Source organism: Anarrhichthys ocellatus, unplaced genomic scaffold (assembly GCF_004355925.1).
Source record: "Anarrhichthys ocellatus isolate YVR2014 unplaced genomic scaffold, GSC_Weel_1.0 scaffold3, whole genome shotgun sequence".
NCBI lineage: Eukaryota > Metazoa > Chordata > Actinopteri > Perciformes > Anarhichadidae > Anarrhichthys > Anarrhichthys ocellatus.
In genome coordinates this window covers 6162461-6186432 of record NW_022280033.1, presented here as the reverse complement: position 1 = coordinate 6186432, position 23972 = coordinate 6162461, and the positions used below count along the sequence as shown (strand labels likewise).

General features: G+C 40.1%; 1 protein-coding gene across 2 annotated transcripts in view; it reads right to left on the bottom strand.

The window, feature by feature from the left end:
• chrm3a (cholinergic receptor, muscarinic 3a) overlaps positions 1–23972 on the bottom strand; it is a 71493-nt gene that overhangs the window by 7709 nt on the left and 39812 nt on the right. The window lies entirely within an intron of this gene.

The following is a 23972-nucleotide window of genomic DNA, read 5'->3' as shown; positions in this document are numbered from 1 at the left end:
AGTAGTACCACAGCACTGACGGCTCTGTGGAGTTATCGATTTCTGTGTTTTGAGTTAAGCAGCCTTGCTGGAACAACTTCTGACCGACTCTGCCATTGCCACTCAAATTGTGTAAGTTTTTGCCAAACTAATCATAATATTTCTGCCGGCAAAACAACTCTGCTAATTCGGGCCCAGCCACCTGTGCCGTTCAGTTCCTCGGTTGCATTTGAAATATTAAGTATGATTTTACCGGCAGACTGTTCACATAAATAAATATTTAAATAAACTGACCAGATATTGGGAAAATAAACGGTTATTTTCTTACATGCAAACATAGGGATCAAGCCTAATCAAATTAAATATTACCGGTTTTATTCACAGTATACAAAGCTTTTTTTTTCATACATCATAGATCCTCCAGCTGCACACAGAGCGCAGGAAGATAGTAGAGGAGCAACTGCAGTCTGTTGCTCTTTCCCCACCACCTCTGACATGCGGTCCGGTGAAACATCAGAGCCACTCTGACAATACAATTTGTAGACTCGTAAATGTCATTTTTCCCCAAGGACCATTCAGGGGAAGTGTTTGCTCTGAATCAGTAGTATATACAGAAGAAGAACTGTGTGAATCTACGTTTTTCTGAATCAACACAAAGCACTGCACCATTATAATATTTGGTGAGAAATGTGAAGCCAAAGCCTGATTTCAAAATATTAATTTAACAGAAGACTGATGGAACTGCATGGTTGATGATGCTAATTACAATGCTAATTTATTAGATTTAATGAATCAATTATATTTTTGTCCGGTTTTGTTCTATAATTGCACCTAGATATAAAGATATAACAGATAGATATAATAGAGACTACAGCTACGTAAATAAATTACAGAGACGCTTGGGTTACACACACACACACACACACACACACACACACACACACACACACACACGCACAAAGCAAATAGTTTTTGTTTGCTGCTGACTTAATCTTCTGAATTTAGCACCTTTTAAACGATGGTGATTAATTTCAATATTTTTCAAACAATTTCATCGGAGCCAGGGTCTAAAGAGGTAGTATTTAAAATGAAGTTGTTCATAAAAGAAAAAGGGACTGCACAGGATGATCTAAATCTATCACAAGCTGGTGATGATGAGGCTGCTGCCAGAAGATGGTGACAAGGGTTGTGAAACAGCACGAGGCCATCTGTCAGGTGCTCACTGCTGACAAGAACAAGCATTTAGTGTCTACTTGGCAGGAGATGGACCTGCTGGAGTCTGTGAGCGGTGCTTTACGTCCACTCTTAAAGTTCAAAGATTTTCAGTCAGGCAAATCTTAAGTGAGTGTGAAGCATTCACCACACCCCTCCAAACAAAGGTTTGCGAAAGCTGCAGATAAGGACAGCTCATAAAGGATGTCCACCATCCTGGTCCGTCTCAGTGAGAAACATGACAAAGCAAAAGATGACTTGCTGAACAAGTCTTTGTTGGTTGATCCGCGATTCCATGCACAAGGGTGCCAAGAATTATGGCATGAAAATGAGGGAGGTGTCTGACGGCGGAGGGCGACCACGATCCATAAACTGAACGATGGGTTCACAGGAAATTATGTAATGCAGAGTTACTGATATCATCGCACAGTTTTTACTTTTTTTCTCTTCTACAGCAATACCAGAGCTGTATCGAGTTAGCGCTAACTGACGGTTTGCTGCCCCCAGAGTTCTGGGAACTGAAGTATTAAAACCGTTACTATGAGTGCTTCCAAATGAACAAAGACGGACATCTTAAAGCCTCTGAACATTCACATAGGTGTTTTCAGTTATTCTGGCTGATTAGACCTCTGATCATGTTGAAGGAGTCCGGAGCTTTGATGAGAATGCATTAGGTCTCAAATCATCATATACCAATAAGCATGATAAAGGTGTAACTTGCCCCGCCCTAACAGGTGCAACAAAGCTAACAGGAGACTCAGGCAGGTGTCAGGCTTCAGGATTAGCATACAATGTTAATGATTCGATTTACTCAATTTGTTGACATGATGCTGTTTTTTTAATTATCGTAGACCTTTTCCACTCTTGTTTTCATTTTTATTTGAGAAATGTACATTTCTGCTGATACTGACATAAAGGGTTTTAAATAACTTTACACTTTAAGTTCACCCAAAAATGTAATATATCACTCATTTTCACTTCAGTTGAAACAGAGTGGCTTTCATGCTCTAAATTATAATCATTGTGGTAATATAATATTGAGAATGAACTAGCTAAACAAAGTGTAAGATTCATATTCATCAAAATCTTTTCAAGGGAAAGAAAAAGCATGGATGAGCGATACGCAACTTTTCCTGGTTGTTTCTTTGTTGTTTACTTTCTTCGTGGTATGTGTGACAGGCATAGACTGTATACAATATGGCAGTTATCTCCGTGACGTCAACCATAGGTTTCTACAGAGCCGTTGTGAATCTCAAAGTGGGTTGCTCCAATAACGGGGATACAAGCTATAGAGGACCAGACTGTAAACATGTTTATTTCTGCTGTTGGGCCTTTAAGGAATTGCATTTGCCGTTTGAGGAACTGCATTTCAACTTAATTTCTCATCACCGGAGGTTTTCCCTTGGTGGCAAGCTGGCAAGAGAACGGAAAACTAAAACCCAATTTCTTAAATAACAAAAGCCTTTGATGCATCACCCTGTCTCCTTGATTACAGGCATCATATGTCCAATAATACTGGAAAAATTAGGGAGCAAAAACTTTTTGTCTTGACACATTTAATATATTCCCAAAACTAACATGGCATTTAGACTGGGGATCAACTCCATCTGCTAACATCGTGCTTGAATTTCAGACAGTTGATCCTTGCAGCTGTCTTTAAAGCAGACGCGTTCAAATTTGGGTTTTGGTGTAAATGCAGTCCATGTGGTATTAACACCAAATAAGTATTTGCAATTACCGTGTGTTTTTCCCGAGGAGTCAAGAGTCAGATATGGTTGGTTGCAAAACAGATTTTCAATACCAACTCATCAATTGCCGATGCTTGGTCAGTGGCCATACGTTTTAAACTATGAGGCTCTACGTAGGTAACCCTCTAGCATCCAATTGATGCGTCAGGGACAGTGTGTCAGCTCATTATATGCATATCGTGTCTTTTCAAAAATCAACCTCCAACGTAGGTTTACTTAGTTTTTAACACTAAAGTGTGCCTTGGTCTGCATCAGACGCTGACAGCCACTGACCAAGCATTGTATTTAAAGAGTTGGGAATAAGAACGGGTTGTACACGTAATCTCACATACGTCTGTGTAATTCATGGGAGGCACCTGATAGGCCTATCTTTTACACTGTGTCAGACAAGAAATGTCCCTCTCAAAAGCAGCCAACCATTAATCTATTACCACCAATGGTGCGTGAGAAATTTTCTGCACCTAAATAGCAAACATTAGAGGATTTGCAGAAGAGATAAGGTGAATTAAACAGATTATTGCACAAGATGACAAGACCTTCTCCACGGTGGAAAAAGAAAGTCTCTTCTGGCAAGTGTGCCTGGTCACATGTGGGTGTCATTTTGCATGGTGTGGATTTTGTAATGGTTTTTTGGACATTTAATTGTTGATAAATGTTTGTATACATACTGACTAGATCATCATTTGGCAGTAATTGAAGTAAAACAGCATTTATTTAACATATAATAAACTAATTGCTTTGGATTACACTGACAGCTGACTGATACAAACTAAAGAGACACATTTGGCAGCCAAGAAACATTAAGTGAACATATCTATCCCTCATTTGACAGTTGTTACATTATGTTGCTTCTCTTTTGCACAAAACTGAAGACAAGTTCCTCCCGTCAGTGAGTAACTTTGCACCAGTCATCAGGCTGGTCTCTCACTTCTTCTCTCTCAGCACTCAGTAATGAATGACAACTAATCACGTTGTTTGTTAATGCAGCTGATGTCTGCTCATGGTTTAAATTAATTTCAGATTGCTATTGCTTCAGCAACTCAGAGACAATCACAGTTTTTTAATGTTACATGGTTTCAAATGAGATAAAAGTTGCTGAGGTCAAAGGTGGTCCTTAAGTTGGGTAGATACACGGTAGGTTTGGCCAATGATCTATATTTTCATATTGTCAAATTGTCATTTCTTAGAGACAATCTGGCAGCTGATAGAGGGGCGGGATCTTTGGGTTTTAAATGTCAATATGGCCTATCTCACAGCACAGCTGCTGTCATTAATCTATATTTTCATATTTCTTTTCAGATTATGTAATCATGCAAAAAGGATTTCATCTGCAGCACAACAGCTGGGTAATGACTGCTGGTTAAGGTAGTTTTTCTCTCGATATTCTTGACCAAAGTGGTGGACCAATAGACCTACATTGCCCTCCCTAAAGCCATGCTATGGTCACACCTTAGTTTTCAAGCCAGCTAAGAAGATAATGGTGAATGTTTACATAATCATTCTGGAAAAAGTAGTTGAGACAGGTATGTGTTGACTTTACTTTAGCTACTGAAAAGGAGAGAAGGGGATGCAGAAAGCCATACAGCCAAACACAGAAATATCAATACTTATGTCATCAAGTGGGAAACTTCAAGTTGAAAATGTAAACATGGCCAGTGTAAATGCTTCTGCCTCTAGGGCCAGAAAAACAGGACTTGTGTCTGTACAATGGAAGAAGTCCCGTCAGTCCCTTAATACCAGGAAGCAGCTCGGCATAATTATTCTGCCCTAACCTTGTTTATTCTTCTTTATGACCGTGGGCAGCCAGGAGATCTGCTTTTATTGAGGTGTCTTTTTTGCTGCAATCCAGATTACTGCAGCAGAGCGTCTGAGTCCTGCTTACACTGGCACCAGCGGCCATAAACAGACGGCAGTTTGACGGGACCTTGGTCTGATAAAATAACAATGCAAGGAAGTGAAATAATAATCAGTGTGAGAGGTTATGCAGGGTGCCAAGGATGGCTGTGCATGGGATCCGGCCAATACAGGATACTTGGAAAGATCCCTGTTGTACCAAGAGCAGAGGGACCGCACTACAATTTACAAGGTGCGAAATGTGAGCTATGTTTTTTGTTGATCCTCTAAATCTCAACATGCGGTAGTATATTTTGCAACCCTATCTACAAATGCAACTAATTTACACTCTTGAATTCAATTCACTGGGACATTTAGCTCCAACATAGGAATCATTCTTACAGTGCGAAGCTTAAAGAGGAGGTTGGAGTAAATGGATGGTTGTACAAAGTGTTCATGTCCTGTGTCTTTATTCATGTCAGTTTTGGGTTTTTCAATATTTAACAAATCATGGTCAAAAGCCCTAAATACCTGCTTTAGCTGGCAAGAGGGGCTACCAAGCTTGTCAGAAAAACAAACAATAAATACTGAAAATGTTTCAGCAAACGCCCCAAAAACGACATGTCCTGTCCATCAAGGTGTGGTTGGATGGGTCAACAACATGTCAGGCTTTGATAAAAGAGTCTTGTTTGTTTCCCTTTTTTTCCCATATGTCGGCATTGTGTTTATTTAACCATGACCCAGTCTTTCCCTCACCTTACAAAGTAATGATTTTAACCCCCATCTTGATCTTTGCCTATAACCTAACCAAGTCATTTTGGTGCCTTAACCTATCCAAACCTAGCTGCTTAAGACACGCTGATGTATATTAAAAAAATGCTTATACATGTGGCTCTTGAGGGCAATCACAAACAGTGCAATTAATCCTTTAAATTGCTGGACTTGTTGAATCTTATTAACAAAATGTGGGCAGCCATACATTTCCACCAAAATGTAGCAATCTAATGCTAGACAGTTGCATACAGTATACACATAATTCCTCTTGTTTTAGGCTTCAGCTGTGGTGTTACAGTAGTTAGGTGTGAGGAAAATATCTCCACGTGGAAAGAGAAGTAGGATGTTGTTATGCTCCTGACCAGTGCAAGAGGCTCATGGGATTTCACACACATCCTCACCTCTGTGGTGGGTCTCCTCACTTTTTGACAGCCTCAGTAACAAGCTGCTGGAATCTTTTGTCACGGCACTCTTAGACACTTAGACATGCCTGTGTAGTATGTGCGTATGTGAACGCAAGAGACGGGAAGAAGAAAAATAGAGCGGCAAAATAGAGTCGGTGAAAGAATGCCTCAGGAATATGTCAAACCAAAAGGCTGCAGCCACTTGAGGGGGACTGCACGGAGAGCATTGAAAGTTCACCTTGCTGTCGTTCTCACAATAAATCTAAACCTGGATGAGGTCCAATGCATACCTTGTGTGTGTTTTAAAATAAGAGTTAAGTTACTGTCATTGCAATGAGGCTGTGTTGGATGTCTAAGAGGAAAGAAAATGCTCGTGCATTAAATTCGCCACAGTGACAGCTCGCTCCTAACAATTCCCACAATCCAAACTATGAAATGCCACGCTTTTGAGAAACAATGCAGTTTCGTGTGAGGCTAATTCCAGGCGCTGACCTTTCGCGTCACTCCTCATGATCTGCGCTTCAATACAAACCTACACAGATGCTATACACATGTAAGTGATAGGCTATTGCGATCAATCCTTAAAAGGAAGTGCAACCATCTGTCTATTGAACAGGCACTTGAACGAGACGGAGAGGGAGAAAAAGAACACACACTCACTCCTATGTAAACATGCTTCAGCAGGAGGAGAGGGGTCTTTGAATGCTGGAGGCAGAGATGAGGGGTTGTGCAAGAGGTTCAGGAGACTGAGGTGAAAGGATATTGTCGAGAAAGCGAGGAATGTGCCAGGAGACGTGTGTAGTCACACCTCCCGCTTGGAGAGTGTAAGTCATCCAGCAGTTGGATATTATGTGTTTATGTGAGAGAGGAGGAACACAACAGACTTCTCATCTCAGGACAGAGGGCTGTCGGATGATGGAGACCATGTCGACCGCTGGACTGTGTGCTTCCACACCACACATGCATGCGCACTCTTCTTTGCAGATACGCTACACCCATACAAATGTTGACTCGAATGTTTCTCTTCCACTAACACACATCACCAGTTGCCAAAGCTCAAACACTTGAGGGGGCAGTGAGTCAACAAGGTGAAGTCTTGAAAGTGATCCCAAGTACCGTATCGCCACAAAGAGAGGTGGCGCTGACAGAACAGGGTACAATACAGTCCAAACACTTCTCCTGGTGGATGCAGACATGCTTACATAGACTGGTAATGAAGCGCTAACAGCATTACAAACGTGAACACTCGCAGGGACATGGAGAAAACACACACAGGCACACAATCTCACATCGCTGGCTGCCCCTCTGTTTCATTCACTCAAACATTGACGGCACAGCCGCCCCACCCATTCCCGCTCTCTCTGGCTGCTTCTTTCCCCCCCACACACACACAAACACACACACACACACACACCGGCTTAGCAGAGGGTGTATCCTATTTCATCCAATAATATCAACCCAGGTGACGTGACTGTACCTGGCACTGGAGCTTAAAATAGCTTTTAAATCTGATTCCCTAAATTCTCTGAGGAAGTCATAGTGGTCTCATCTGTCTTTCTCAGCATTAAAAGCCCATTCTCTTTTAACCAGGCTCCAGATGACCCCAACGCAGACATGTAGATCTGGACAGACAGGTTGGATCATAAAAAAAAGTCACCTGCTCAAACACAAACGCACACAAAAGTCCGTGGGTGGGCTTGTGCATATATGGTTGCTTCACACATGAATGCACCGAGGAGCTTAAACTGGGCAGAACATGTAGATAAACATTTCTTCATCCCCACTTCCCGTATCCTGAATCTATAATCTCACATAAACTGTGTTTTTTTCTCTTGTACAACTTCCACTATGCTCATGTCATAGAATGCAGTCCCAAGATAGTATATATTATCATAATATTGTAGATTTCACTGGAGAAACCTCGAAGTTGGACTGAATTTGCCTGCATCTCACTTTATCAATATTTAATGCTCTTGTCAACACATCACCTCATAAAAACTATTTGGTCCGCTGGATTACTTTATTTGCATTTACCTCCCCTGTATAATTAATTTCCTCTTCTCTGACCTTTCACTAAAACTCTGTTATATTTAATTCATCGAGTTCAAAACAAAATTGGATCGAGTAGTAATTGGATTACATGGAATAATAACGTACAGAAGTTATGATTGGCTTACGGTTTTTCTTTTTTAAGTTGGTTATTCATCAGAACTGATTACTCATGCAGGGTGTATGCGAAATGCAAAGCAAACTTGAGACATGGTGGGAGTTATATTCATGTGAGTTGACAATGTTTCAAATTGAGCAAAGAATTTGCACTTACCTCGAGGGTTTAAGACTCCAATTCATGACCATACATAACGTAAAGGAAAAATAAGGGTCTGGAGGACAATAACAGGAAGAACTTGGTAAGTTCTCAGTAAGTTTTGACAGCAGTCAAGAGTCTGAGCTGTCACGCAAATACAGTAGAAAGACACGTTGGCCGTTTGGGTTGGATAAACACAGATTGTGCAAACAGTCCACCAAGATAAAAATTCTCTTCACGTTCAATCTGACAGCAAACAAAAGTCAGTATTGGGTGAATGTAGACAGACAAGGTACTTTATTTGATCAATCTATCTATCGAGTACACATTCATTAACATCAATGGGATGGAAATGTGCCAGACATAAAGGTTTGATTTCATCTGCAGTCCCTGGGCAGGACGTTACACACCGGAAGAAAACAAAGCAAGACAGGAAACAGACAAAACCGTATGAAAAAAGGTTTTGGTCAAATATAATATGGTGCACATATTGAGAATAGAGACATCATAAGAGTCCTAATTCTGAAAGATGTTCAATGGGTGCCAGTTGTCGAGTCCCACCACAAGGTTTATAGCCCACAATTATATTGTATATTGGGTGATTGCTGGCTAATGAACCTTGAATGCTAATGCCGACAGACGAGTGATGGATCAGCTACACTGACAATTGGCTTTTGCTGCCGAGGCTTGTTGTCACTGGTCTATCAGAAAACATCCAACACAGGAGCGAGACGTGAAAAAAGATTGCATTCATAGCCGAGAGCTTTACTTTGGAGGGATTACAATGGAGCTGAACTGAGAGGAAGCAAGAGATGAAGACTGACATATTGTAAAATACATCTGAATAGTGATGTAATCCCTTTGACAAGAGCGTCTTGTCTTTTGCCATCCTTAGAAGGAACTACCGAGCACATTAGACACATTCTGAAATTAGCGTAACCACTGAGCTAATACACAGATGGACTAATTTATTTAATTTTAACACTGCCAGTATTTATGGGGGGGCCCTGCTTCGAGTGAAAGATGATCTGTGGCATGTAATAGTTCTCATCCGCCGCACTGACAGGAACATTACGAGGATGGAGAGTAATGACAACTTCATAAGCCTGTGATACTGTATGGAGCCATGCTGAGTGGAAAAAGACTCTCTTTGACTCCTATTACGTACTTACAGCACGGCTAATATAAGTGGAAACACTCACCGCAAGAGACAAAACAAACCAGAACAGGCTACTAGATTACTATGTGGGTGGTTCAGCCATAAAAATCATTCTCAGGCTATAAAGTAATCATGCAATCAAATTACATGTTTGCTGTAATGACCCCATGAATATTCACCTCTTGATTTTCTTCTTCAGGTGACATCAGTTTATGGCTTTCAAAATAATCTCTTCTAAAGGGCTTCGGGAACACAATACCACTTACACTATGAAGGGTAACACAAGCACGGCGTGTATAATATGCCTATCAGTTATCCTCTGGTGTTTGTCGAAAATGATCCACAACTTCAGAACTTTCATTTGTCATAATCACATTACACCTGCCGTTCCAAATGCTTCATGCCAGAGTGCTTGCTGCATAAATCGCAGTGTTTACTTATACTGCACCGCTGGACTGTCATCACCGCATGTGCTAAGAGCAGAAAAACATCAGTGACGGTTTAAAATTTCCATTAAGTTCGTCTATTACTCCTGCAAAATATTTCACTGTTCAAGCACTTGTGTCCCCTGCCAGAAAATAATAATCTATCCCTTTTTGTCTGATGGAATACCAAGAATGAGGGTGTCTGCTTTGAACTACCTCCCTCTTGATCAACCAAGACCATTTTTCTCACCCTAGGGCCTCGTGTCTGTCGCTCTTTTCAGATGTCAACACCAAACGAGGAGACTCTGGGGCTCTTAAACTTATTTAAACAGTGCTGAGAGTGAGCATATTACTCAATAGTGTATGAAGATAAACACCATGACCACTCAAGTGTCTCAGTCATTCCTGAGGAGTATGATCCAGAGGTTGTAGGCATTTTGTAGCCTTAAACCTTTAAATATATTCATACCAATCAGTAAAAAGAGAGTGCGACTGTAATACAATTCCTCTTTTTATCTCATTCCCTGTTCAAAACGTCTTCATATGGGCTCATTGATTTCCTAAATTTCAATGGATTTATGAAGGGAATGAAGGGAGAGAAATAGACATACAGGAGGACGTAGACAGCAGCACAGAGACAGGTGGAGAAGCTAAGAAACTTACAGCAGGAGAGAAAATCCCCCAGTGGCCTGGATTTGACTGATATTATTCCATTATCCCTCTTTCTATTTCTCCGCAAGTGACCTTAACCTATACTATGTGGGAATTGAAGTTGCACTGGGTTGTCATCCATGACAAAGGTAAAATCCATAGTCTGGCAGACCTACACGTGGAAATATGGAGCACCATGGACTAACTGATGATCATGTTTTACACTGGTTACCACTCCTGAAATATATTAGCATTTAATATGAAAGGTCCCAATTGTGATAAGAAAATGATCATCTTACAGAGATGCAGGTCATTGAGCTCTGCAAATATTGAACAAACGCCTGCGTTAAAAGATCAACTTGATGACGCACAGAGAGAAAAACGAGTCCACTGTAAGTACTTAGTGCCCTCATTAATCTGATGTCGAAATTAAAAGGTCGGACTCAAATCCCGATCTTTTGAATTATCTATCAGAATGTGGTGCCTGAACACTGTTTTGGCACTTTAAAACATACACACTCTCACACAGAAAAAGGCCAAGTAACAACATCTACACGTTTGTTAATAGTTAGCTAATAACACATTTGTGCAGGGGATAATTGTGGTGTAATTATTGGGTAACTATTAACTGAAATGTGTTTTCTTTTACCTATAAGACCTGACAGATGTGAAGTGAAGGGAGGATTGAGGAGCCGGCAGCTTGAGCGGACAATCGACTTGTCTGAATCGCTGAACGTGATTGATGTTTTTTGGATCAGCTGATTATCAGCTGCCGGGTGCACATGACTTACAGTCCACGTCCTGCCTGACCTAACACGAAGCTTCATTAACTTCTATCCTTCTTCAAAGTCCCTAAATTGGTAGACATTTTCACTTTGCAACTCAAAGCCACATTAAATCGCTGTACTCTCCTCATGTGCAAACAGAAAGAAGCCCTGATGTCAAATACTTTGAACTGTTTCACACAAAACACTGTCAGGGGAGAATCAGGTCAGAAGAGGTAAAAAAGTTTTTCTGAAGGAGACGAAGTACACTTTACAAGCTCCTGTAGAAACCTAGTTCTCTGCAAACAACTCAATAAGCATTTGATTGCCTTCACTCTGTTGTTGGGGGACTGAATCGCTGTACACCAAGATCAATAAAATATTTAGGTTGTTAGCAAACACAGTATTCTTTCCTGCTGCGTTTTCAAGGCACGCATTAAGGTTGAACCAGGAATTTCAGATCAAATCCACATCCGGGATCTGTCATGATAATGGATGCATATTTGCCGACTCAATTGTTTGTCTATGTGATACAATGCGACTCTGGCCTTTCATGCCTCATGCATCGAGGGCAAGCCTCTCTGTAAACATGGCTTAAATCAAACATGCAATACAATGAGAGTCATGTTTCCCACTCATGTGGATATGTTGCATAAGAAACAGTCCTTTTTCTTTTCAGCTAAAAAAAAAAAAAAAACATCGCCGACTCTCGTCTCCTGATCTGGAAAAGAAAAAAGTAATCCGTGCCTTTATTTCATCATGCTTGAATTGCTGCGGCTCTCTATTCTCCTGACTGAGCACGAGCTCCGTCCGCCCCAGAGGCAGGACCGTGTAGCATAACACTAGCTTCCCTGTCTCAGCTTCCCTTTAATTTAAGAATTGATTTTAAGATCTTACAGTTAGTTTTGTAAAGCTCAATGAAGAAGACTCAAGTGAAACAATTGATCTTATGGCCTCCTGCATGCGTGAGCAGCAAATGTGTTCCTAGGTCTATTCTTTAACCTGAAAGACATTTTCACACTTGTACTGTCGGAGGCTTTTTGCAGCCAGAAAAAGACACGGAAGGTCTAGATCATCATTTAAATGCTTTTGATACGTGTCCTTTATGGAGTAAATGTGTTCTGTCCCTGCATTTACCTCTTCTTACACCCTTTGGGGAGGTTTTCTCTTTAGTGGTCAACAAAGCTAAACTAAAGCGTTGGTTGGAAGAATGACAAGTAGGCTGTTTGAATGTGTTGGATTTGTTATTTTGGTGGGAAGGATTCATTGTGTGTTAGCATGACTATTCTTCTATTGTAACCGATAAATTAGACTTTCAATTTGAAATCCGAATCGTTCCGTCTTGGCATTCGGCATAAAGCGAATAGATATATATCAGCCAGATGGCCACAAAGTCAGTTATGCTGATATTATGCATCAGATACAGTGAAAGGAATGATTTCGCAGTGTCATAATGGTGTTAAATTTAGAGCCTGATAATGTACACTTCCCAAAAATACCATATTAGGCTTCCCGTGTCTGCCAGTGCTGTGGACATTTAATGAATACTTTTTAAGAGTCTCTCCCTCTGGGGGTGGACAGATTCAGGATATTTTGGAATTGCAGTCTAATTGTTGGCATTGCTCAAGCACCCCCGATCCACATTCAAATGAATGCTCTGAGTTGCCACCTGCGTGTGCACAGAATGCTCTGATCCAAAGAGGTTTTCAGACAGTTACAGCTTGCTGAACAGTCCAAACCTCATCATTATCCCATGTCTATGTACAATTATTAGCTGCTGCAGAACACTGGATATTTGTTCCCACAAAGATTAAGACAATAAAAATAAATGTACCTGCTGAAATGCAAATACTCTTCTTTCAACTGCACTATGATAAGTGACTGTAATGTCATACGCTTCAGGTTTACATGCCTAGTTAGACAAACAATCCAGTTATTCTACCCTTGATTTAATGTTGCAGTACAAAAGTGTATCAAGTTTGAGATCATACATCAAAATTTATACCAGCAGTTACAGGACATAAGCAAAAGTTTCATCATGGCTGAGTCTCGCTTTTTATTGACAGAGAGATCACTCATTGCTATTGAGGGTGCAGTTTTGGGCTTTTAAGTTTTGATTTGAGGGTGGAGATGTGTCCACAGAGACATGACACCAGCATTTAATTTGAGCAGGAGAGCATTTCTGCAGGATTTAAAAAAAAAAAAAACCAGGAGGCTACGCCTGAGCCCCTTTCGTATAGGTATGAGGGAGTATTTGTATATAAAAATTTGTATTGTGCAGCCTTGTGATTTTAAACATCTAATACATCTATTTTATAACTTCTCTCCCTTCATTTTGTCTGACATTAAGGCAGCTGAACAGGCTGTGTTGACTGTGTGGAACGAAGAGGGGAGAGTGACAGGTTTCCTTGGTGGACAACAAGAGAAACGTAGGCTGGTGTGAAATAACAATAATGCTGTTACTTACACTTTCTCACTTCTTGCCTTCTCTTCAACATGCATATAATTATATTACAAGCTAAATATAAGTGCCTTGTTCTTTATATTCGTCAGGAGTTTTGAAATGTAACATCTGATGTATGTAATTATCATTAGAGTAGATGATTTCTTGTTCCAAAAGTGAGCTGTATTTGGGGCTTTTTGCACGCTGACAGGGCGACACGACCCAACTTAGTGTGAAGTAGTTGAGAAAAAGCCACACAAGCTTTTCTTAGCTGAAGCCCCTGTATTTCACTGTGGTATTAAAATAAAAAAACATAAATGCTTAGAAGCTCTGAGAGAGGCGAGTACTTACTACAACACAAGAAACCCAGAGATAATTAACCATTTTGATACTCTGCAGGAGGTGTTTCTCTATTTCATGTGGGAAGCTGTTACCTCTGCACACGGCCTCCACTGATTGTCAAGGACACGACTCACTGACTATTACAGTTAGCGGCTTACTTTCCTTGCAAACATCTTTTGGGTGGTAATTGCTGTTGATGTCGACTGCACTCAACAGAATAACAAGAGCTGCCATGTTTATGCTTGAAATTATTTTTATATGAATTCCTTTTTTGCTAACTGCAGTCAGAAGAATAACAAAATCTGTCAGTTTTTTTGCTCAAATCATTCCTATATGAATTAGTATATACACCGTATAATATATCAGTGGAAAAGAGGTGCAATGCTGTGAAAAGTTTGGTTTCATTGTGTCAGCTTTTGACATGAGTTGATGTTTTGCTACGACGTGTTCTCCTCAGGGAAGAAGCTTCGCTGCTCATCTAACATAAACTCATCACATTCAATCTTTTAAAACGTTATGATGCTGCTCTTCAATTTAGTCTAACATGTGAGGAGTATATTGCAGTCAGTGAAAAGGCACACTGTAGCTTAGCTTGTCTTGATTATTTCTAGAATAATGTGGGATGAAAGAATAAAAGAATCTTTGGTCCCCGGAGGATGAAGACTCGTCCATCAAACAGACATGATTTTAGCCGCTGGGCAACACACATTACTGCTGATGTGGAAGTTACCACTGAAATATAAACACTCAAGGGCTTTGATGGACCCCAGTAGACTCACAAAATGTGTTGTCATTAGATGTCAACCAACACAACTACTGTTCCCTTCTTTAGGTGGACTCACGCCACGTAGGCCCCACTGGCCTAAACTAGTTAAATACATGAGTGAGCTCTAATTTATCTTTTCTGTTATGCCGAGAATGTCTGAACTTTATGCCAGTTAACGTCCAGTAAGATCAGCTGCTTATGTTCTGTTTATGTATGTTTACCAAGGATGATTCTGTTTCCCTGCCAGTGGAAAATTATGGGGTTTTTTCATCTGGTTAGATGTTTTCTTCCCACAAATTAGAGCAAATTCTGAAAGATTTTCAAGCAAATAGATGTGTTGAATATTCCTACTTCATGCATTTAATCATATTTTATCATCCGGCAGATACAACTTCTTTCAGTGCTCTTGGTGTTGTGCTGTTGGGCATGTTTGTAGAGAGGGAAATTTGATAATTACAGCATTAAATAAAAAAGTGTAATACCAAATTACAGTTTAATTACTTGAGGTATTTCAGCTGCCTAATAACCCAAAATTATTATTATGATGTATTCATAATAATAATTTTGAATAACTAGCAATACTAGTTATTCAACATAACTAGTATTGCTAATGATTCCATTTCCCAAATGGAAGAAATAGTCATCCTAAAACACAAAGAAACCGTCATGACAGCTTCACATGGAGGCCGGGGGAATAATCAAGTGAGGACTGCAAATACTGTGGAAAACAATTGTGATCATGCAAAAATATAATCTAAATATGACCTAATATATAAAATTGACAGAATTTCCTAAAATACCATACCTTGGGTATTCTTTGGCCAGTCTAAGATTCATCCTTTTATTGTTTTCATTATGCATCAGTGCACCCATAATATGCCAACAAATCTACGCCCGCAAACGCAGTCAAACACTCCAATTAAAACATTAATATTGACCGAGTACGCTGCAGCTGGAGTGTGAAAGGACACATCATGTCTGTTATTATAGTCTGGAAAGGAGGTGCAGTGATAGTTCTTTGATGTCGGTTTGGCGTGTCTAGGACTTTGCAAGTCATGTCTGAAATTAAAGAGGGTGAATATTTGAGCAGATACTTGCTGACATCTGAGCTTCAACCTGGGACTATAGGCACAGAAGGTACAGGTAAATATCCCTGTACCTCAGTTCCCAAAAGAACTATTAAAAGTAATAACAGATAGTAACACCGTCGTTCACTAAAGGGGCCAACTTCTTTCAAACAGGCATTGCAAACTGTTTATTGAATCCTTTTGTAGCTTTTCTTTCTCCTGTCCCTCAATCACCCTCGTCCTTTCTCTCTATGCTCCTCTGACTCTGACACTCTGTCTCCCTGTTGCCTTCAGTTGAGGGATTTGCGCGGGGAAACCGCTGCTCTTCCAGGAGGAGGGACAAGGTTGGATGAGATTTCATTGATCAGTTGCGACTGACCACCGCAGGTTGCTTTGTTCGTGGATGTGCTTCAGCAGTAGGCAGCATCGGCCTATTTCATACTGCGGATCAGATTTCCAATTACATTTTGAAAGCATTTCCCGTACAGCTCTCCCTCGCCTCCTACGTTATCACAAGCCGTCTGCACAGTGTTTGTTTTGAGTCACATGTTAAGACACTTTCAGAAAAGAGTGATCTTCAATGTTGTTTGTTACCACGGTAAACATTGCTCAACATTAGCAGTATTTATCGTTTTCTGGGATGTTTTTACAGTCTGAAGGACAACTTCAGTGTCCCACTGCCTGAAGGTTATAAATAATCACTCCTGACTTGGGGATGAATGCTTGTATACACAAAGCCCACAGATGGTCATTGCTCAATACAGCTTAGTGGAGGAAAGACTTCTTTCTGCAATGAAAGCCGAGGTTTAAGTCTTGTTTCAGTGTATTTCTTGCTCATACACTTTCACTGGAGGTGTTGGTGTTTACCCCAAACATCTTTATTATTACAAATTTTGGAGCTACTTAAGTATGCATTGTTGTTTAGAAAATGACATTGGTTGCTATTTCAAGTTGAGAAAGTACTGTCTGCAAAACTCAACCCTAAAGGTGTCTGTGTGGCAGTGATAAAATCATGTGAAGGGAAAGTAATTAACTTCCACTGACCCAACCAGAAAATTAAATGAGAAGAGCAAAGTAAGACAAATGCTCAGTGGACCACAGTTCCAATGTTTGTTCAGTGTTCAATCAAACTCATCATCTTCTTTATCTGGCCAATCAATCCATGTCTCCTCCTCATCATCTACAAACAAGTAAGGGAGGAGTCAATGGAACCCCACAGCTCCCTCCTGGATACCCCTGGAAATGATTTTGTATCCCTAAATCCAATCTCAGTCGCCTTTTGTCCGTTTTTATTTTTATCCGTGGTGGACAAACCTGAATGACATGTCTTATATGTGCTCACTCAATTCTTCCAAAGAAAAGAAGGTAAATGGCAGTTTCTTTTTTCTTCTTGGGAAGTTAATAAAATGAATGATATTATATAAATATCATAAGCCAGCTTTTCAGTTTTTGTATCTATTTGCTAGTGAAATTATGTTTCAAGGACAAACATAATCAATTTAATCCAGTCAAGAACAAGTTTGCTATGAATTTCTTCTCCAGCATGCTGAACTAACATTTTGCATGCTAATATTTAGTTAGCACTTAAAAACAAATGGCAGCAGATGCTTATTGAACCAAAGTACTGGACAAGCTAAAATATTGACCTGATGATGGCAATAGATGAGAAGTCATTTCATGGCAATCCAATAGTCTTTGAGACAATCCACTTCAAACAAATGTCAACCACATGGAAGCAGGTAAAGTCAATGGGCATCATTTCCTGAGAACCATGAATGTACCAAATTGGCAATCCATCAAATAGTTGATGAGATATCTCAGCCACGACCAAAGAGGTAGACCGACCAGCCAACCAACCATCACCACATCATAACACAGTAACTTTACACCGTCCACTAAACCAGTAAACAATGTGTAACAATTTAATGGAGGAGATTTGAGGGGTAAAAAATTGGTGATCCAATTTAAAATATGGTATTTTATCAAAATAAGAGATATAAATAAGTATGCCTTTAAAGGAGAAACAGTTTGAGCCGTCTCAGTCAGAGCTGCAGCTACCATCGAGGACACTGTGTTCCTTTATTTCTGGGGAAATTTGGCAAACTTAAGTGCAGGTTACTTTCAATAGAACATTACACAGAAAGGTCACACGGTGTAAACAAATTCAATATTTTTTGAGACGGTGACACAAGTTCCAAATTTACGGTAAGACTGCAGTAGGTCAGTCATTAAATGTGTCCATACATCATCAACCTTCACTGGAGGGGAAGAGTACATCAATACTCATTATGGACATTACAGTCAACTCTATATTGGCTTTTCTTTCCTCTCTGAGAACACAATGTCAGGGCTCTGTGCCGCCTGTGGCAATTTCTAGTGTTTGTTTTCTATTTGCAGGATAAGAAACATTCGATTCCCTCTCTATTTGTAACTGTACTTTTATTTCTCCTGTTAGTGTGTTCCTGTTTTATTGCTAAACTGCTGATGCCCATATGACAACATTTGAAACTCTTGGAAAGCTTCAGATTTCCCTAATTGAGGTGGATGCGTGTTGGCACTTTACTGAATGAAAGCAGCAAGGCCTGTCTTTTTCAATATTCATCTGCCAACAATGCTAATACTGAATATAGGAATGGAAGTTTAGAACTGGAATTGAAGAATACTTTGTCAAAAACTAATTTGATGATGCCTTCAAGATGATGCAATTTGGGTGCAATTCATAATAAGGTTTTAGCATACTAGATGGCGGTAGCTGGAGAGTAAGATTAAGATAGAGAGGAAATTAGCCAAATTGTCTTTAGCTGAGAGTCTCTTTCATACATTCAAAAAACAGATCTCAGTTAATAGGCAAAAATCTACTCACTCTCGTGTCTCTATTTCTCTTCCCAGCATTTCAGAGTTGGATTGTTTTTCTTTTTAACCAAATGACAGCATCAGCACAGTAATTTCCAGTGGGATAATAAATCACCTCTACCCTGAAGACATTCAAACACAGCATGTGTGATGGATAGCCAAGCTGTGAAAATGTGAAAACGCACAGTTTGGAAGGAGACAATACCGCGCCAGTCTATGCCAAGAGGCACTATGCCATTATGAAACTAGCCATTATCTTGAATAATAATCTCTGGGGAAAAGGTGATTTAAAACCATGTTGCTCCGGGTGACGACGATGATAGTACCATAAGTGAAAAAATCACTCAAAATATGGTATTTGTGACGTAAACACAGAAGAAAGCAAACTATGGGTAAAAACAATCTATTTGCCTGAATGCCAAGAGGAAAGATTAATGAAAAATAACAAAAATGTGTTAACGTGCAAATAGCTTTCAGCAGCTGATGACAGAAAAATGACACAAGAGGATGTCAAGGAAAACACAAGTAGGTAACAAGGCATGACATTAGGATGTGAGAGGTGAGAAAAGGGCGGTCAAAGTAGAAAAACATGGTAAGCACCATAGAAACAAGTTTTGACCTATAATGGAGTGAGGCGATTATGTGTTTGTATCATCCGACTGGGCTGGTGGAGTTGTGGGAGGCTGCAGTGCAGGATGGAGGTGTTGGGGTGGAAAAAAAAGCAGCAGGAGGGATCTTCTCCTCTCGGGTAAATTGCCTGTGACTGCTTTGCGTGTCCATCATTTCTCGCTACGGTCTAATTACAGTCGGTTCCACCTGGCTACACTGCTCTGTCCTCGTCGGTGCACAATGACGGTAACATACAACCTCGCTGAGATGAGGGGATGAGGAGTTGAAGTGGGAATAATTGCTGTTGTAATTTGGCAACATTTAGTTTTTGTTTTTTTCTCTTTACATCCAACAAAATACGTAAGGTTGTACGAGAAACTTTGCTTTTCATTTACTGAAAAAATCTCCAAGGCGTATGTCTGTAAATTCAGTGGCGTGAATGTATTGCTTGGGTTTTAGTAGGAGAAATAATCTCTGTATTTTAAGAGTTGGAGGGAGATGTGTTTTTTTTTTGTCTTTCTTGAATCAAAAGCACAAGAGCAATTTGTAAGCAATTAATTAATCTTAAACACATCTGTAAGCTGAAGACATTAGCCTGTCCGGCTATCTAGCTTGCTGCCTACATTAGACATTTAGCATTACTTCCAAGGAGAATGTTGTAATGAATTACATTTTGTAATTCAGAGCATTTTCACACTGGGAGCGTTTTTTTGTGCGATTGACACACACGGGCACATCTATTTTTCTTCGAACTGTTCCTTTTGTTATGAGTAGTTTCACACTGAACGCGAATATTGAAGCAACATCACTTTTTCTTCCAGAACGAAGGTGATTTTCCTGAGCATTTTAACCGCTAATAGAAGCATCGACCAATCACGTTTTGCGGAACAGACATATTCAATACGTACATTTACAATGTACAACAACCAACAACCAAGACGGCATCGTTTATCACTCCTTTCAACCTTTACAAAGGCAGTGTTGACCAGTCCTTTCGTTCCTACCTTTCACAATAAAAGCCCAAGAAATATACACTGCGTAACTATTTACCAGAGGAAACTCAAATTTACTCAGAGCCTTTTGCTTGAAGGAAACTCAACAAAATATCTTAAAGTAGCTTAGGCTATACAACAATTTACCTTCGACAGAATGCCAGATTCCGTAAGTCAATTATTTGTGCTGTTTCATCCTTTAATTAAAAGATAAAAAAGCTCTGTCCAGTGTTCTTCCTCGCTGTAGGCTAGAGTTAGCAGTGAGTGGTAAATCTGCCACCATTATCATTGTAAACAGCATATGTGCTGAGTGAGAATAGAAAGCGTGACAGGTTACTTTATCTTTAGCAACTTTTTTTCTCCATTGAGTATCATTATCTCAACTATCATTATCTCAACTGTCTCGATATCTAACGGAACTGCCCCTAAAACGCATCACGACGAAGAGTCCCTGTCTTCACTGTCTAATGAGAGGGATTCTCTTTTCTTCTTCTATCAAAATAATGATGGAGTCAAAACCTGAATAATAGAACAGTGAGACTCATTTTATCAAGCAACAGATTCTTGCCTTCAACTCTTGCTTTCTCTCTTCATTACTCCTGAAACTCATTTTAAAGCCGTCATTCAGAGACATTTGGAAATAATTCATCATTAAAAAAGACATAAAGTTGTCCTGAGGATATTAAGATTGCTATATGAAGGTGGCCTCTTTGAAGTGACAAACAAAAACAACAACTCACCAGAGCTGTCTACAGGTGCTGATGCTCAGTATGGTAGCATATTCAGGAACAGCAGGTGACAAGCGCTGGCACACATTTACACATAGCAACACTGTGGGAAATGATTAGTCATTACAAAAGCGTTTTACTTTCAGATTTAAAGCCTAATTGCACAACAGGGGTTGGTACTCACAACTACCCTGTCTTTTGTGGGCTCATTAGTAAGAAAGGGTATTCATTTCAGCCATCTCTGACACTCCAAACCACCTCAGTTGAATAACAAGTGGTCCACATCAAAATGCACGCTGAGCGTTTGCTTGACATTATAGAAGCGTTGGCAAATCACCCTTCAAAATAATAATCAACTTATTACAAATCCTGACAAATATGACTGAGTGTACAGATTTAAGTGGTGACAGCTGACCGCCTTTCGAAATTAAGCAATTGCACTAATTTAACAAGACACGTATGACTGTTTGTATGCGGTGTACTTGCTAGTCTGTCCAAATCGCTTTGTCAGTTATCATTTGTTGCCTAAAGCAGACCGCATTTTGTAGCGCTCTGAAGATACAATGCAACAGGCATGAGTATACAGTATATATGATGAATGACAAGCATGAGACCTACCAAGTGTAGCTACCACAGCTGTCTATCAGAGGAGGCAAATGCCGATAAAATCAACAGCATCGGTTTCAAGACACGGACAGCAGATCAATGACGAGAGAGGATTATAGCAGCTCAAAGTCTCTACCTACAGACAGGGAAGGTGACAGGAAACGTCTGAGCTGTCTTCAAGATTTGGACAAACAGATTGTTTTACTGAGAGCGACGGCTCAGTGCTGAACAACGCGGCACTTTCTGCCACGTTTCAGCAATCCCAGTCAGTCAGGGAGAACGAGGCAGGACTCCCCTCAAAGTCAACCAGCGTTCACAGCATGGTGTCACTTCAAATTGAGACTGAGAGCATTCCAGGGAACTAGATTGACTACTTTTATAAAAGTAAAAAGCCATTAAGGGGAGCTTCTTCTGATGACAGTCAGGCAGAGCTGCAGAGAATCAAGAGACGATGTGCACTACATTGAAAAGAAATGCCACTTAATACCTTGTATTATGTCTTTTATGGTTTGCTGATAATCACAGTCACAGACTGTGATTATCTTCTCAGCTGGTTGCTGTGTAGCCCTTTTTTGGCTGATTAATATATAAAATTGGTGTTGAGGACAGTCTGAGATAAGGTTTCCCTGAGAGGGATGAAATAGCGTTCTAACTGTGGGAGGTGAGACAACAGAATCAAGTAAGCATTTTATAACCCGAGCGCCTCGCCTAATGAAATACTGCCATGTGAGACATTTATTGCTGTGAGCCTTAAATTATCCATGGAGCCGTTTGGAAATCAGATTTCTGGACTGTGTTAGTGTGGACATATTTTACGGCCTGCTCCTCCACTTTCCCATTTGGGGATTGAATTAGGTTATATTACACAGCACATGTGACCGTATTAAGTTTGCGAACAAACAAATGACATGCTACGTTTGGCTGCCAGGTCGGATGTCGGTCACACCACTGTCCCGGTCCTGTGATTGTGTTAGCACACGGTACGACTTCCCTGTGACTACCAGCAGAACTGATGGTATCAAACCTCAGTTTGTTATGAAACATGCCTTGGCTTAGTCATGTCTGAGTTATGCCAAGTATTGGCCACCCAAACAGCGGACAAAATTGTGGCTTATGTTGGAAAACTATGAGATTGAAAAAAAATAACAAACAATAAACCAAAGTATGTCTGTAATCACTGTAGAAAACATGAATTTTTGATGATGTAGATTGCAAACGTACTTTTATCCACTGTTGTATACAATGTTTAAATAATCAGGGACAGACAACAGCATCAATAAGAAGCTAGATCAGGTTTGTGTTCATTTGAATCTCATTTCAATTCTTGTAGCTTTTTGCAAAATCCTATGTCGAGGGCCACGCATTTTGTTTACGATTATGTGTGATGATTATGCGATACCTCCGAGTCTGGGGGGGTCGTACAAACAAACTGGCTTCCATCGCTGCGTCAGTGGCAAAACAGACCTGCCAATCATGTCACACTGCAGTCATTTCCAGCTGCGACTAATGTGACTGTTCATCCCCTATCCTGTCAAGTCCAGCTAATTCCAGTGGATGTTCAGTCGCCTAATATGATCCAATTTTCTGTGCCATTATTTCCTCTTACACACCATGTGACAGAGCTTTTGTGTCAGCAAGACTATAACTCTTAGTTTTATTGACCGCTCATCAATTAGTGTAAGTCTGTAACAGCCTCTTAGACAGAGGGATAGCTGCTTCTGTTCCGACAGTAATGTAGATACAAAATTTAGAATAAAGAATTTTTCTAACAAGTTTAGACATTTTGTAGGGGTTTAATAGATTTGATTGGACGCCATGAGATACTGCTTCACAGAGAAAACTCTCATTTGAAGACAAGTGGTACAGTTAGGAAGTAAGCGAGAAGACCTTCACATTTACTGCTTGAATAAGAAGTATTTTCTCTCTAGTTTTCTCTTGATCTGCTCATGCTTTTCCACATCCCCATTCTGTCTGCGCCTTTTACTTTCTCCTTTGCTTCCAGGAAGCTAGTAAAATCCAACAGCTTTTAAACCACTTTTGCTGATTTCATCCATGACAGTTTTAGTGTGGTCCCTCATACTCAATCACATACATATGGTATGAGGATGCTGAGATAAGAGCATTTGATTTCAGACATGCTGAAACGATAAACTAAAACACAGATGGGTTGGGGTGTGGGGGAATTCATTGAGTGACTATAATCTCTGCAACTTCATCCCGTGGGTTTGATGGTACAATTAGCTTGGTACAGATCTGCATTACGCCACACAAACACGGGCCGAGCATTAAATACTGAGAAATGTTTGTCATTC